The sequence below is a fragment of the Myodes glareolus genome, chromosome 20 (genome assembly GCF_982192425.1).
Source record: "Myodes glareolus chromosome 20, mMyoGla1.1, whole genome shotgun sequence".
Classification (NCBI taxonomy): Eukaryota; Metazoa; Chordata; class Mammalia; order Rodentia; family Cricetidae; genus Myodes; species Myodes glareolus.
In genome coordinates, this window is record NC_142045.1 from 29,158,431 (window position 1) to 29,173,461 (window position 15,031).

Sequence of the window (15,031 nt, forward strand, 5' to 3'; positions counted from 1 at the left end):
TCTTTAGGGTATATTCCCAAGAGTGGTATTGCTGGGTCCTGAGGGAGGTTGACTCCCAGTTTCCTGAGAAACCGCCACACTGATTTCCACAGTGGCTGCACGAGTTTGCATTCCCACCAACAATGGATGAGTGTTCCCCTCACCCCACATCCTCTCCAGCATAGGCTATCGTTGGTGTTTTTGACTTTAGCTATTCTGACAGGTGTAAGATGGTATCTCAAAGTGGTTTTGATTTGCATTTCCCTGATCGCTAAGGAGGTTGAGCATGACCTTAAGTGTCTTCTGGCCATTCGGAGTTCATCTGTTGTGAATTCTCTGTTAAGTTCAGTACCCCATTTTTTAATTGGGTTAATTAGAGTTTTAGTGCCTAGTTTCTTGAGTTCTTTGTATATTTTGGAGATCAGACCTTTGTCTGATGAGGGGTTGGTGAAGATCTTCTCCCAGTCAGAAGGCAGCCTTTTTGTCCTACTGACAGTGTCCTTTGCTTTACAGAAGCTTCCCAGTTTCAGTAGATCCCACTTATTCATTGTTTCTCTTATTGTCTGTGCTGCTGGGGTCCTACTTAGGAAGAGGCCTCCTGTGCCTAAATCTTGTAGACTACTTCCCACTTTCTCTTCTATCAGGTTCAAAGTGGACGGATTAATGTTGATGTCTTTAATCCATTTGGACTTGATTTTTGTGCATGGTGATAGATATGGATCTACTTTCATTTTTTTACAGGTTGACATCCAGTTATGCCAGCACCATTTGTTAAAGATGCTTTCCTTCTTCCATTGTATACCTTTAGCTCCCTTGTCGAAAATTAGGTGTTCATAAGTTTGTGGGTTAATATCTGGGTCTTCTATTCGATTCCATAGGTCGACTTCTCTGTTCTTATGCCAATACCAAGCTGTTTTCAATACTGTAGCTCTATAATAGAGTTTGAAGTCAGGGATGGTAATGCCTCCAGAAGTTCTTTTATTGTATAAGATTGTTTTGGCTATCCTCCCCAGGGTTTTTTGTTTTGTTTTTCATTTTTGTTGTTGTTTAGTTTTTTGAGTTTTTTGGTTTTGTTTTTTGTTTCTTGTTTTGTTTGTTTTGGTTTTGGTTTTTCCATACAGGGTTTCTCTATGTAGCTCTGGAGCCTATCCTGGAACTTTCTCTGTAGTCCAGGCTGACCTCAAGCTCACAGAGATCCACCTGCCTCTGCCTTCTGAGTGCTGGGATTAAATGTGTGCACCACTGCCCAACTTCTCCCAGTGTTTTTATGCAAGCACTTAGTGCTATGACCTTGCCTCTTAGAACTGTCTTCATTGTATCCCATAAGTTTGGGCATGTTGTGTTCATTTTCATTCAATTCTAGACATTCTTTAATTATTTTTCTTGACTTATTTTTCATTCAGTTGAAAGTTGTTCAGTCTCCATGAGTTTGTAAGCTTTTTGTTGTTTCTGTTGCTGATATCTAGACTTAATCCGTGGTGATCTGATAGGATACAGGGAGTTATTTCAATTTTCTTGTATCTGTTAATATTTTCTTGTGCTGAGGACATGGCTTGGCTATTAAACAAAGGCTAGGCTCACAACCAAAGATATGAGACTTGCTTTGTATGTAGTCAGTCTTCAAGAAAGTCTCTATGAGGTGCAGAGAAGAAAGTATATTATTTTGTGTGTGAGTAAATGTTCTGCAAATAATGTTAGGTCCATTTGGTTGCTAAAGTCTGTTAGTTCCAGTATTTCCCTATTTAGTGTTTTGTCTGGATAACCTGTCTGTTGATGACAGTGGGGTATTGATGTCTCCCACTATTGCTGTGTGAAGGACAACATGGGATTAAAACTGTAGTAATGTTTCTTTTACAAACTTGGTTGCTCTTGTGTTTAGGGCATAGATGTTAAGAACTGAAATGTCATCTTGGTGGAACTTTCCTCTTATGATCAGTTTCGGCTTGAAGTCTATTTTGTATGATATTAAAATGCCTACACAAGCTTCCTTTTTGGGTCCATTTTTTGCTTGGAATACCTCTTCCCAACCCTTGACTTGGAGTAATATCTGCCCTTGATGTTGAGGTATGTTTCTTGGATGCAGCAAAAGGATAGAGCCTGTTTTCACATTCATTCTGTTAGTCTGTGTCTTTATATTGGGAAATTGAGACCACTGATATTGAAAATATGAATGATCAATGATTTTGGTGGTGGTGGTAGTGTGTGTGTGTGTGTGTGTGTGTGTGTGTGTGTGTGTGTGCGTGCGTGCTTCCCTTTTGATTTTGCTGATCTGAGATTGTTTACTCCCTATTTTTATAAATGTAGTTGACTTTCTTAGGTTGGAGTTTTCTTTTCAGCCTCTTCTGTAGGGCTGGATTTGTGAATATCGTTTAAATTTGGCTTTATCATGGACTATATTATTTTCTCCATCTATTGTGATTGAAAGTTTTGCTGGGTTTGGTAGCTTTGGCTGGCATCGGTTGGTCTCTTAGCATTTGTAGCACGGACCCAGCTGGCGTTTAAGTACAGATTCTCCTGGCTTTTTAGTTTTTACTGAGAAGTCGGGTGTAATTCTATTAAGTCCGCCTTCAAGTTACTTGAGCTTTTTTCTTTGCAACTTTTAGTATTCTTTGTTCTGTGTGTTCATGTTTTGATTATTACGTGCCAAGGGAACTTTCTCTTCTGGTCCAATCTATTTAGTATTCTGTATGCTTTTTGCACCTTTATAGGCATGTCCTTCTTTAGGTTAGGAAAATTTTCTTCTATGAATTTGTTAAAAATACTTTCTGTGCCTTTGAACTTTGAATCTTCTCCTTCTTCTATTCCTAATATTCTTAGGTTTGGTCTTTTCATGGTGTCCCAGAGTTATTGGATGTTTTGTGTCGGGAATATCTTAGATTTAATATTTTCTTTGACCATTGTACTTATTCCTTCTATCATGTCTTCAGTGCTTTAGATTCTCTCTTCCATCTCTCATATTCTGTTGGTGAAGTTTGCCTCTATAGTTCCTGTTGGAATTCATGAATTTCTCATTTCCAGAATTCTCTCAGTTTGGGTTTTATTTGTTGATTCTACTTTCATTTTTAGGTCTCATACAGTTTTATTCATTTCCTTACACTGTGCTTTCCTGGAATTCTGTAGGGATTCATTCACCTCCTCTTCAAAGACCTCTGTCATCTTCATGCAGGCTATTTTAAGGTGGTTTTCTTGGGAATTAGCTTTGTTAGGATTTTCAGAGCCTGCTGTGGTAGGATTGCTGAACTATAATTGAGATATATTGTCCTAGCTGCTACTGTGTTTTTATGCTGGTGTCTAGGCATCTGGGATTGGGGTGACTATAGGTCTACGTCCTAATACTTGGCTTTGTCTTTGTTAGGTCGTTGTTTTGTTCCTTGTTTTATGTTTTCTCTCTGAATTTCAGAAGAATGTGATGGCTGTGTGTTGCCTGGTAGGAAATTTTCTGTGGACCTGTTAGGTGTAATCACTGGGGGTTCCAGGTAAAATGTGTTTCTGAGTATTGGAACTTAACACTTAGGAATGGGGATAGACTGGGGGTTTAAGGGGTTCACAGGAGGGAGGTGAGCATAATGTTCTACTAGGATTTCCTTATGTAATCTCCTTGGAATATGGGTAGATAGTGAAGAGAGGTCACCCAGAAGGTGCACAATACAGCTGGGGATGAGACTGAGAGACTGGATCTGGAGAAGTGGAAGAGAGTGGAAGATCTACAGTCAGCCTACCTGCTTCCCTGGCAGGGGTAGTCTGTGGTTTAGTAGAGGGCACCTGCTAGAGTTAGGGGCCAGGACAAGCTAAAGCAATGAGTGCTGGAGGGAGTTTAAGAGAGGAAGGTCTGCTGGATCTATAGGAGATGTGGACAGTGGAGAGAGGAAGCCTGCATCAGGTGTTCTGCTGCAGAACTGGGAAGGAGACTGGGGTTGCATTTGGAGAAGAGGGAGTGGTGAAGGCCCTCAGTTAGATTACCTGTTTTCCTGGCCAACTCAGCTGGAGTGTTCCCAGGGAATGCCTACTGGAGTGGGAGGCTGGGATAATGGGATGAGTTGGGGGAAGGAAGGTGGAGGGAAAGGTCTCTGTGATCATTTGGGGATAGGGTCAGAGAGGAAAGGCAGGCAAATGAGATGAAATGAACTGAGGATGAGATGGGAATTGGATCTGGAGGAACAGAAGGAGAAGTAAAGATCTTCAGTCAGCCTACCTGCTTCTCAGGCAGGAGTTCATGGTAGGGAAACTTAAAGCCAATCTCATCTCCTCTCCATTCTTACCTGCTAATTATGTCTTTTTTAACTGAATTTCCCTGGGGGTTCTCATTTATAAGGCTAAGATAGCAATGCTGTTATCAATTAAGAAAGGTCTATTGCATAGATTGTGTGTTCTATAGGCACCGAATTAGAATGATACTTTAAATATATTTTTAAAAGAACAGTAGTTTTTTTTTAATAGCAGTGCTGGGACAAGGATATTACAGTGTAAGCTGGACTTTTTAGGTAGATTTTTTTTTTAAGTAAGAGGCTTATCATCCTTTATACAAGTATTTGTACACACACCCTGTTTCTTACAATTCTGAAATTTGGGGGGGGGGGGCTGGAGAGATGGCTCAGAGGTTAAGAGCATGGCCTACTCTTCCAAAGGTTCTGAGTTCAATTCCCAGCAACCACATGGTGGCTCACAACCATCTGTAATGGGGTCTGGTACCCTCTTCTGGCATGCAGGCAGACACACAGACAGAATACTGCATACATAATAAATAAGTAAATATTTAAAAAAAACAATTCTGAAATTTGGGAAACATGAATTCTGTGAATAAAGAGTGAGATACACAATAAGAACAAACCTAGGAAAACGTTTGCAGGGTCCCAGAACCTCCCTCTTCCTCTCTAGAAATAAGTTCTGTGTTTATTTAGTGTTCCTGACCACTGAGCTAGAGAAGTGGATGCTGGGACATATGCAACACATGGAAGAGTGAAAAACCAAGACTAGGAAAATAAAATAAGAAACAACATAATGCTACAACCCAAGAATTTTTAGAGAATTTGTTTATTTAAAACAAGTCCAAGTGTCAGAAGCACAGATATCTAACTTTTGAGTGGAAGTGGGTAAGTATAAAGTAAAGAAGACACTGTTCCACACTTCAGTGCAGTCCCTCTGTCTCGGTCCCCTGACCAGGCTGCCCCTTCCATGTGATACAGTTCTTACATGATGATCAGAATGCATTTGCCTGTCTCACCAGCACACATATATTTAAGAATCTTTCACATGTATTCTTATGTGATTTTAGGTATATATTCTAACTAGAATTTATTTACCAATATTTGTATTCAGAGAAAGATGTCTCTTAGACATTCTGGATTCTCTAAAATGTATTTAACTCAGGACTCCCCCTACCCCATTTTGAAAGGCATGTGTATTTCAAGGGAAATTTAATCCATATGTTCCTGACTCACTCACACTTAACTCATCAAAACGTTGTTTAGTAAAAGCTATTTGATGTTGGGAAAGCCTTACGAGACTTCCTAAGTCTATTTTTTTCTTTCTCTTTGAATTAGGAAGTTGCTTTACCAGTCATAAATAGCATACCCAAAGGGTTCACATACCACTTCAAACAATTCACCGGTCACCTAGAGATAACATTCACGTGCCCATTTCTTGCAAAAAACTAAAATAGTTAACATTATAACTGATTTTATTATTCGGTACAGAGTTGTAAAATAAAAGCCCCATCTTGAATACCTGGTGTTCTTTGATTCTTGTCGTTATTCTCAAAAGGTCCACAAGTCAGTGTAGACCTTCAGACATTATATTGTGTAGGTACAGTCCTATGTTTACAAAAGTGTATGTCCTCGTCAACCATGAATTCTGTAATCTATAAAACATATTTAAACTATTCTTAATAGCAATAACAGTCCTGCTAACCTGACTACAAATTTTAAACTATAATAACAGGACACAATTTAACTGTGTCAATTATACATTAGCCATGCTTCAAATCATATATAAAATTCTCACATATCTTTTATTTTAAGAATTAGCCATACTTTGATCAAGTGTCTTATAAAACCCAATAGTAAGACCTTTTTTCCTAATACACTGTTTTGGTTAAAACAGTTTTTTTTTCACTTCTTTCTCCGTATAATTTCTAAGAATGTACCATCAAACCACTAATCTGAAAAACGTAACAGTAATCATCTAACTAATTAGTAGACTATGGCTCCCTGTATATGGGGCACCAAGCTTCCACATGTTACAGGTTTTAGAGAGAACATGAATGAAGATATTAATTGCCTAATAGAAGTACTTGAATTTTGTTCTTTGATACACTTGGAGGAGAATGTGAGATAAGGAGCTGCTTTCCAATGAGCAGACTGGTCACACTAGCATCTCGGAGCAGAGGAGAATTGGTCTGCAAGGCAGGAGTGCCCTGGTCTTCTCTTTGAGAAACATTAGCAATGCTGCAACACTTAGGTTAAAGAGCACTTTCCCCTGTTCACTCACAACAGAGTTTTGAGCCATATTTATTCCTGTAACTTAATGCTGCATACAGAAGCTGGAGCCTATAGAAAGCCCATGCCCATAACCACTTAGCCTACAGAACAAGAATTTTTTATGACAAGCAGATTACAAACACTCCAGCAGAATATATTGTGTAGGTTCAGATAGTACTGTGACAAGACTCAGGACTTGGGACATGCTCAGAGGTTAAGAGTCCTACCTTCCCTCCAGAAAAACTGAGTTTGGTTCCCAGCAACCACAATAGGTGGCTCACAATGGCCTGTTAAACTCAGCCCCAGGGAATCTAATGCTCTCTTCTGCCCCGCCCCCAGGCACCCACATGAACATTGCATACAGACAGACTTATATGTATGCATTTTTTAAAATTAATAAAGATTAATTTATTTTTTAATGAAAAAGAAAATAGATCTAGACCTTTTTAAACTGTAAAAGAAAAGAGAATTTGAATGAATTTGCTGTCTAAATTATTATTGCTTGAAATTTTTTCAGACAAAATATTCAGGCAATTTTATGATTGAAGTATTCTTTGTTAATTTTTTATTCATAAGTTACATTTTTCTTTCATTTTATATTACTAGCTTATCAACCACCTAAAAACAGTTAAAGTGCTTCTCCAGTTCAGCATATATGTGAGTCAGGAATTCAAAGAGAGACTGATTAGCAAAGAGATAAATTCTGAATCTAAATTTGAATTTTCCGTTTTCTGAATAGATATGAAGAAATGGAATGGGGGCAAAAGGGAGTTGGCAGGGGACTGGGAAGAGAGGAGGAAAGGGAAATTGAAGTCAATATAAAATAAATAAAGGAAATAAACACTAAAATAAAAATAAAATTGGATTTGAGGTCTCCACTTACTAACCAATATTTTCTGAGAAGAAAAAATGATGTAACTAAATGTAAATGTGGGTGGGAGACAATTAACAGTTCCTAAGAGGAGACGGTATCAGAGGCTGAGAAGTGACAGTGTGTGGCTTAGAATGCATAATGAATTTTAGAAGTTATGTTTCAGCAGTGAGAGCACTGACCCACCAGCTCAGCCTAAGAGACTTGGAGCCAAAATGTTAATCTACTGTTCTTTGTTTCCAGGCACCTTTATTCATTTCATCATAGCACTGTGTTTTCTTGAACCTTTCAGTTAGTTAACAAAGCAATTAAGTGGATTATTGCCATCTATATTGTAAAGTAGACTTTAAGAAAAGAAAGAAAGAAAAAGAGAGAGAGAGAGAGAGAGAGAGAGAGAGAGAGAGAAAGAACAGAGCCAGCAAGATAGCTCAGTGAATTAAGGCATTTGCCACCAATCTGGCAGCCTGAGTTCAGTCTCCAAAACCTGCATCATGAAAAACAAGAACTAATTTTTTTTTTTAAGATTTATTATGTATACAGTGTTCTGCCTGTATGTGTCCTTGCAGACCAGAAGAGGGCACCAGATCTCATTGCACGTGATTGTGAGCCATCATGTGGTTGCTGGGAATTGAACTCAAAACCTCTTAACCACTGAGCTGTATGTTTCCAACCCCAAGAACCAATTCTGACAAGCTGTTCTCTGTCCTCCACATCCATACCATAGGAATACGCGCGGGTGTGTGCGCGCACACACACACAGACACACAGACACACACACACACACACACACACACACACACACACAAATAAATTCTGTCATCACTTTAAAAAGAGAGAATAGCTTACAATAGTAGATGCCAGGGCTACACTGTCGTAAAGGCAAGAGCTGGGAGGACATGTGATATTTAACCAACATTTTTGAATCCTTACTCCAATTTCATTCTAGTTGGATGTGGTTCTCCAACCCAATCAAATAGAAATATTGATTATTCTTAGATGTGTAAGCCATGATGAACATGGAATAAAAAGATACATGATAGAGTCCCTGCTCTCGAGGACCTGTCTGTTTGGCTAGGTCTGTTGGATTTACAAGCTTTTCAAAAGGATATTAATGATCTAAAGTTAGAAAGCGGGGTTAGGCTTGGAGTTCACAATTTAGACCACCAAGGTCACTAAGAAAATGGATAATATAGAGAGTAGAGAGTCTCAGACCAGCTGCAGAGCTCCAAGGAACAGCAGGCTTCCAGCCAGTGAAGAGAGCTGTCAGCAACACTGCAGAGGCCAAGCCAGAAGCCAGCAGGACAGTCATACGCCATGGACGTCAAGGTCCTGCTTCAGCAATTTCAACCTGATGTTCCTTGGAACGTAGGTATTTTTTAAAGCCACTAGCACAAGCAATCCCCTCAGAAAGTGTGTCTGAAAGATTCTAGTAATATCAAAAGGTTACAATTTTGTTTCCTAACTGTGAGAACTTATTAACCATAGTGCATTTTCCAGACACCCTGGCAGCAGGCCAGGTGGGAGTATAGCCAAAGAACTGAACAGGAGAGAAAAACAAGAGAGGGCACAGATAAGACAGCAGCTGAGGTGGCAGGGGAGGGTGACATCAAGCACGGAAAGCAGAGAGAGCAGCTGACTTGCAAAGAGAAAGGAAGATCATTTCTGAGAAAATGAGCAGAAGGAGATGAGGCTAAGTTGGTACAGAAAGCCCTCAGCTAGAGGAAGACATCAAGGCAAATGCAATGTTTAATTTTCTCCAAAATATGATTATTATAAACCAGGATGGATGCTTATAAAGCAGCAGTTCTCAGCATGTGGGTCAAGACCTTTTGGGGGGCCACATACCAGATATGTTGCATATCAGATATTTATATCACAGTTAATAACAATAGCAAAATTATAAAGTAGCAATGAAATAACTTTATGGCTGGGGGTCACCACAACATAAGGAACTGTACTAAAGGGTCAGAGCATGAGGAAAGTCAAGAACCACTGTTGCAGAGGATGACCTCTCCTAAGAAGAGGCCTTGTATTTGCCAGGCTTCTCAAAGGAATATGTACACCCTCCCCTCTGCTGTACACCGCAATATCTGGCCTCTACTGCCATAATCGAAGCAGATCTGACACCCAAAGCTATGTATGCTTTCTCAGTGTCCTCTCCCTTCCTCGTCTTGCTCTTCAGTCAAACAGATTTCAAGATCATGCCATTTGCAGCTCTGTGTGTTCATCCCTAAAATTCTCCCCTACATTATCTTGCTGTCATACCCACACATCACACCTCATGGAGTGGCCATTCCTGCAAATTCCATACCAACTACCATCACCTCAGTGAAAATTGTTACACTTCAAGGACTGTCCATAGGGTTCTTCTCTACCTCTTCTTTGATAGGAGGTAGCACACATGAGGATATATAACCTAACTTTACATCATATATAAATCCTACCTGTGATGTGGACTAAACTACCTTCGTTTTCATTTGTAGAATGAGGACAGTATTCGTAGCTGACACATAGCATTACTGAAAGGAACAAATAAGATTAATTTATGTGCTGTGCTTTATACAATACTCAGTTGAGCCCTTCTCTTTTCTCTGACTTAATTATTCATACACATTATACACATTTCTTTAGTATTTTACCCCATATTTTTACCCCATAAAGGTCCTTCATTATGAAATCCGTGCCTTATACATTACTCTATTCCCTTTAGTTCCCAAAAGAATTCAACAGACAGTCATTATTTTTTGTTGATTGCTTGAATGAATGGAGGCTGAGTTAAGTGCCTCTGCATCTAATTTCCAAAGAAGAATCAAATTGTGTGCTAAGAAAAATGTGGCAGTTATAAAATTATGCCATTTTGATGAATAATATATATGGGTCTAAATAGAATAATCAGGTATAAGTCCCATTGGATTTTAGTATATTTTTTTCATTTTTATTTTTCCCACTCTTGCTTATGCTTTTAAATAACAATTTGGAATAAATCACAAAAAAATATTATCTGGTATTTTAAGAGACTTCTACTGTTACATACAAATGAAATGGTGATATGTGTCATTTTTGTATTCTATAAATGCAGAGTGCACTCTGTGAGTAAGTTCTGTGTTCAGTGAAGAAGATATGTCCATCTTCAGGTTGCTCCTTGTGAATTGAAGGAATAGATCAGCAGCATGTTCAATATTTTATAAGAGCTGCAATGAAAATATGCCAGGAGCCCTGGGAAAATGAAGCCTGACTAGGATGAGCCCAAAGTAGAGTTTAGGGTCCTAAGCCTCCTGTCCATATAACTCTAACTCACATCATCTGCTTTATTCACACATCTAGTCTAAAAGGAATTTACTCTTTCCAGATACAAAATGACATCCTGATGCCATAAAAGAGTTCTAATTCCAGAAGATGAAAGATGTCTCCCATATGTCGAACTAAGTATAATATAACTTGAAACATAAATCTCGTCCCCTCACCTGGGAGGGTAGATTATCACAAGAGCCCCAAAGTGACCACTGCTTTTCAATAAGGTTTTTGTTGAGGACATCTCAGTGCTATTGTATCTGGATTATGTGCTTTTTAAAGCTTTTCTTTCCAAAATTCATGATAGTCCTTGTAGAAAAGACTATATATTTATTATATTGTTAATATACATAATTTTATACACACACATATATGGTCAAAGAATTGTTTGCCAAATAAATTGGGGCATACAAGTGAAAGGATAAAGTTAAGATCAACCAGATTGTCTCTTGGTACCTGATTCCTCATTGCAGGCACATTAAATAAGATGTAGCTTTCAATAACAGTAGTAAGCAGGTTCTCTGCCATGCTGAACAAACATTATGCTAAAATGCAATGTTGAGTTGCATGTTCTAAAAGAGCTCTCTCATTTTTCTCACAACTGTTTCAGTCTGTGGTAAGTTGACTCTTTTCAGAGATAGATGTTCTCAGAACTCCAGAGATTAATATGTGTTCCAAGCATCAAATCGTCATCTCAGGAAAGCAAGGAAATGTGGGAATGATCTATTACTGTTAAACTCAATGTTTAAGACAGAGGGAACTCAAGAAGGCACCAAGAAGCATCAAAGGCCACTTTCTGGGTACAAGCTTGTGTACTCACAGTGGGACTGTTTGGGAGCACTGTGTAATGAGGGTTCTGGGGAAAATATCACTAAAACTGAAGTGCACGACCCCATATGCTTTTGAAATTTAAAGCCCTTTAATCTTTTTCTTTTTCTTAGATTTCCCCCCTACTTTTCCTAGCAACATATTTAAAGATTCCATAAAGTAGTGATTGTGGTCAGTATTTTGGCCATATTCTGCTATCCACACTTTCATTTCCTCTGAAATTTTGTCGCATTATTACAAAATCAACTGTAAATATTTACTGCTTGTTCATATTTTAGTCTTTTTTAAATCAATCTAAATACAACAGCTATCAGATTAGCTAAATGTAAGAAATATTAGCTGGGCAATGGTGTCGCATGCCTTTAATATCAGCACTCACAAGGCAGAAGCAGGCATATGTCTGAGTTTGAGGCCAGCCTGATCTACAAGAATGCATCAAAGGATAGCTAGGGCTACACAGAGAAACCCTGTCTCAATAATAATAATAATAATAATAGTAATAATAAATGATGATGATAAGGAGAGAGAGAGAAATTCAGCTGATTCCAGCATACACTGCAACTGTACATGCCCTAAATAAAGTAATTGCCATCATATGTCTTATCTGCTAAGTCTAACTGCCTTTAATTGAACATCAACTTGTTTGCCTCTATATATCTTTGTGTTAGAACTGGTAAATGAAGTTTAGTACTATCTGCAAATGCAGTTGCCATACTTGCTTTTGATAGCTAGGACTCTTTTTACCCTCCTAAAACATAATTAAATCCTGCATCAGAGCACAGAAAAGCAGTTCTGATCTGTGGGAACTGGCCTTGGTGTTTCCGGGAGCTGGTCTGGAGGGCACAGCTAAGCCAGGGTGCTCTTGAGCTGAACATAAACATCACACAACACCATCATCTATGATGTCACAATAGACAACTTAATAATTTGATCTAAGCTCAGACAATAGGAAGGTCAAGAAACACTAAACACCCCCTCTCCTGGCTGATGTGGGTAAATGCTGCTTCCTTACAGCCTTAGCTTGTATTGAAAGAGTGTTAATACAGTAACCAGTTCCCGCTAGAGTCATGAAATTCTACAAATACCTACCGAGGTCCTGATCCTACAATTAGTCCTTTGCCACTCGGGCCCCCAAAATTGCCACTCCTCTTCCCTTACAGTAAGCAGTGACCCTGCGGTTCTGTTGCAGGTGCACATCATTGTGACATCTAGAGCCCAGTTTCTGTGAATAGTGTGACCTTTACCTCAATGGAGATGGGAAAGAAAGACTTTTGTAAATTGTAAGGTTGTATTGAGATGCTAATGTGTTTTTTTTATTGATTTCTAGCCTTGGAGTTTTGATTTTTCAGCAACATAATCCAAACTCACAAGTAATTAGCATTCTTTTAAAAATATATCAATGGCATTCTTTTCAGATATATTCAGTGGCTATGTGTGGTGGCACAAGCCTTTAGTCCCAGCACTTGGGAGGCAGGAGCAGGCAATCTACGAAACAAGTTCCAGAACAACCAGGGCTGTTACACAAAGAAGCCCTGTCTGGAAATAAAATACATTCCATGAGCATATATACTTATGACACGTCAGTATACAGTGAGGTTTACTATGTCTTTGGAAGAAGCATGGCCTCAAAAAGAAAGCTCTTCTCGGCTCCTTTCTGATACCTTGTGGCTCTGGTTCGAGAATAATGGCAAGAAGCACCCCTAGCCTGCCTCTAAAAGCCGTCATGGACCCATGGCCAATGTAAGAAATAGCATTTGCTTTGTTGTTTGTTTTTAATTATCATTATTTATGGTAGAGTTTTAAATTAATGGGAGAGTCTTAAGTTATCATATGTGCCAATATAATAGGAATAGACCTTTTACATTTTGTAACATTACTGTTCTGTGTGTGCTGAGGACATCATTGTAATTTATTCTTTCATTATTAGGGTAGCTATTGGAATGGATGTATTTACAGTCAGTTCTCAATTCACAATACCAAGAAAAGTTCTGGAGGTTAAACCCATAGTGCTGAGATGGGGGAGGGGCGCTAGAAATGAAGTCGGTAGATAAGTATCTCCTAGTACCAGGGATACTGCCCTTCAAAACACTCTGGAAAAAGATCCCAGGTTTCTAAATCATTTGGTACCATATGGAAAACATGCTGGCTTGTGATTGTGCTTTATGTAAACATTTTAATATAGGATCCCTAAAATCCAGAGGCTCCCCGAAGGGGATTAAAGCTAATCCCCTTTCTCTATTGCTGCAGTGGATTAACTGTGTGCTCTCTGGCTGCTCTGCTCCCCGGAGGCTACAACAAAAAGGCCCTGCACTCCTCCAACAATCTACGGAATTGGGAGTTGTAATTGGAGATTTGCAGGGGTTGGGGGGGGGGGGGGGGACATGCATCTAAGGTTGAATGTTCCGTGATGTGTCTTTCTTAAAGAAATCCTTTTATAAACTCCCAGAAAATCTCAACTCAATAGAAAAATTAGAGAAGAATCAAAAGGAAGCGCAGTTCCGTTTTAGAAATATGTTCCCAGCTAAAAAACTCCCGAGCTGTTTTCGTAAAATTCGTGCAGTATTTCAGTAAACCAGAGAGTATAGTAGTTTGATTAACTCCACTCGTGATCTTTTTTATTTTTTTCCAGTTTCAAACAAATTTGTTGTTTGGATATGTTAAATTACTTTTTAGGAGAAGGAAGCAGCTCGCCATCTTTAATGTTTTTGGACCATTGTTTTTTTCCAAATGTCAGACTTCTAAAAATCTAAAGCTTGCTCGTCGGTGTTTAGAATGAACTTTCCTAGGTAGTGGTTGTTTGTTTGTTTGTTTGTCTTTTTGCCAAGCCCCAGTTGTTTAATACTGTTTCAAATGTGAATACAACAAAACATTTTGGACCGGGAACGAGGAAACCCGCGCCGGGTGCCGCGCTGCGGAGGCGCAAGGGTTAAGGGAGCGGTTCGAACCCGCGGGCGGGCGCGGGGGATCCGAGGAGGGCCCCGGGGGCTGGAGGCGCCGGCTAGCGCGGACCCTCCAATAAACACAAAGGAGGGTCTGGGGAATAGAAACCCAAATCCACTTGTAATCGTACAAGAGATTCGAGCATAATTACTTGAGCAACCTAGATTAAGATTGATGAGCCTTTAAAGTGGCGCTCCAGACCGACCGCCTCGCCCCTTGGAAAAAAAAGAAAAAAAGAAAAAAACCTTCGGCGAGTAGCTGAGGACCCAACTCCGCTGGCGGCACCCGGAGCCCGGCACCGCTTTGCTACTCTGCCAGGCAGTAGCACCGCTGAAGGCGACCCCACTTAGTCTGCTGCGGACCAGACTCAGTAAACCGCACCAAAGCCGGCCTAGGCCTCCGAGTCTCCTCTCAGAAATAGCCGGGCTCCGGACCGCTGGCTCCACGAACCTTCCCGGCTCAGGCCCGGGCCTGCAGCGAGCGCGCGAGACTCCCCGCTTGCCTGTCTCCTGCTGTGTGCAGCAAAGGGCGGGCATTAATGACTGGGTTCTGTTACTTGCTCCCTAGAACCTAAGAGAAATCAACAAAGCCCACGTTATTTCTGAATTCTTTGTCGTATATTTAGACCAATAGCGAGAAGAGAAAG

The 15,031-nt window shown here is 39.7% G+C and overlaps 1 protein-coding gene across 3 annotated transcripts in view; it reads left to right on the forward strand.

Moving 5' to 3' along the window:
- The window catches only part of Nbea (neurobeachin), a 515,411-nt gene that overhangs the window by 341,716 nt on the left and 158,664 nt on the right, over window positions 1-15,031 (forward strand). The gene's annotated exons all lie outside the window — the stretch shown is intronic.